This window comes from Lampetra planeri, chromosome 33, assembly GCF_965212315.1.
Source record: "Lampetra planeri chromosome 33, kcLamPlan1.2.h2, whole genome shotgun sequence".
NCBI classification, from domain to species: Eukaryota; Metazoa; Chordata; class Hyperoartia; order Petromyzontiformes; family Petromyzontidae; genus Lampetra; species Lampetra planeri.
The window spans coordinates 6888810-6891206 of record NC_136139.1 but is presented as its reverse complement, the minus strand read 5'-3'; the positions used below and the strand labels follow the sequence as shown (position 1 = coordinate 6891206).

Here is a 2397-nt window from a genome sequence, read left to right as displayed (position 1 = left end):
TTGTGTATTTTCAGTGATACTTGTGCTCATCTCTCTCAATCTGATTTTCTGTACGCACCTGCAGGTTTCCCGGTGCGTGTTGAAGATTTTGCGCCATTTGCCTTCGCAGTTTCCATGTTGCCTCTCCACATTTCACAGCAGGAAACATGCACTGATCGAAAACACCATAGCAAGGCACACCGGTGTGTTGCATTTGATCAAATAACATTTTCCAAAAAGCACTTCCATGTAGTCTGGCTGTCCTACGCATGGTGTACGTACGCACGTGTTTCCCAGCGGCGACCTCGAAACACACCGTCAAATGTTCAGCAAACTTGAACGTTCGTTTTTACCACATTTATCTTGATATACTGGAAATTTAAAACACGATTGCTCAGCACACACCCAAGACGCCAAGGGGCCAGAAACAAACTGCACAAATGAAAGTTGTGGTCAGAGGTGATGTGATGCCACGACTATACAGCCGCCAGTGAAGATACCAATACTCACTATTCACCCTGACAGGTCACGGGACACCCAGCAGGTGCCATGGGTTGGATGACCGAGATGACTGGCAGATGCTACTACCAGCTGTACCTCCTTGCTGTGCCAACTTGCTGTATTTTTTGGCAGCCCGGCGCTGTCGCTGGTTGTTGTGAGCGTCGCTCCTCTGTCCTCCGTTGTTGCCGGAGGGCGACTGCCTCAAACTGCCCGGTAAGAGCGTCCTTCACGAGCATCCTCCAATAGAGGTCGATCTTGCAACACCGATGGTACCAGTGGAGATGCTCCCCTCTCCATCACACACACACACTTCGGACACCCACTACACTCAGCCGACATCAGACCTCTCCGCTCGAGGTTTTTTGGGGCCGTCCATAAATGACGTCACGCACCTAGGTGGGGGGGGGGTCAGACATTTGTGACGATGTGTGACGAGGGGGGGAGGTGAGAAATGTGACATCACATCAAAATGCGCAACTTTAAATAAATATTGACAACACGTTCTACTTAATTAAATATACTTTTTAATCTTCTTGGTTCTTTCGGTAAAATCACGTAGAAGGGAAATAAAAAAAATGAATTAATATAATTAAATACTATATTAATATATTATTTCCCTTCTACGTGACTTTACCGAAAGAACCAAGAAGATGAATCCCTGCAGTCACGAACGCTTTAAATCGAAATTATACTTTTTAATGTTTTCTCCTACAACATCAAAAGTTCAGCGCCACATTAAATACGCACTACAATGACAATAGTTTAAAGCGATTTGAAGCATGTTTTTTTTTTAATGGAAATATGGTTTGGGGGGGGGGGGCAGAGCTTTGTAACGTCATTTGAGGGGGGGTCTGACTTTTTGTGACGCCGTGTGACGAGGGGGGGGGTCAAAATAGCCCAAAACCGCGTGACGTCATTTATGGACGGCTCCTTTCTCGGAGTGGGATGATTGGCACAGTCTGATGACGTACAGCGGTGACGAGGTGTGAGGTGCGGCCAGCCCCTGTGACAAACGTTGAATGATCCCCTTGGGGGGCCGAGCCGCTACGTGTAATGCAGTGGACAGACAGCGTGGTTCAGGTAACACCGCCCCCACGTGGTTCTAAATGAGAGGGCCCCCACGTGGTTCAGGTAACACCGCCCCCACGTGGTTCTAAATGAGAGGGCCCCCACGTGGTTCAGGTAACACCGCCCCCACGTGGTTCACGTAGGAGCAGAGGTCGCAACCGGGTACCCGATACCCGTACCCTACCCGATATCCGGGTACGGGTACCCGTTTGCGACCCTGGTGCGGCCGGGTACGGGTAGGCCATGAGTCACTGGTGAGTCACCGTTTGTCACTCATTTCCCAACGTCTTGTCTCTTCTCACAATTAAAGTGCCTAGAATCAACCCACCCGCGCCTGCAACATGGCTTCATCCCAGAGGTCGCAATCGGGTACCCGTACCCGGCCGGGTATCGGGTAGGGTACGGGTACCCGTTTGCGAACCTGGTGCGGTACGAGTAAGGAATCAAAACCCGTTTGCGACCTCTGCCCACGACCCTCTGTATTCCAGGCGAGGTAGTTAACATCTCGCCACTGTGGCGCCCAGTCACCGTCGACGAGGCCGATTCTGCCACCAGAGAGATGTTCACCACCGCGCACGGTAAAACACTCACTATGGGGCACAGGCAGGTCCTGGCCAAGGATGCCACGGTAACCGGACGGAAGTCAAGGATTTTGGGATACATGTCCAGGGGAGACAGCGTCTGCACAGGAAAGGAAGAGAAGACATTTAAAAGAAAAATACAAAATCGTGATTTTTGGAACAAATAAAACGATACAATTCGGATATAAATGGGGTTTATATTCTGCGACCGGGTGAGCAAGTGGGGGGGGGGGGGGGGGTCGCAATCAGGTACCCGATACCCGTACCC

At 50.5% G+C, this 2397-nt stretch overlaps 1 long non-coding RNA gene across 1 annotated transcript; it reads right to left on the bottom strand.

The window, feature by feature from the left end:
• Window positions 1-321: 321 nt before the first annotated feature.
• On the bottom strand, window positions 322-2361 carry LOC144729718 (uncharacterized). The gene is made up of 2 exons (XR_013587746.1): window positions 2140-2361; window positions 322-872 (listed from the first exon to the last, which is right to left on the bottom strand). It is a non-coding gene; the product is annotated as an uncharacterized LOC144729718 (long non-coding RNA).
• Window positions 2362-2397: the final 36 nt, after the last annotated feature.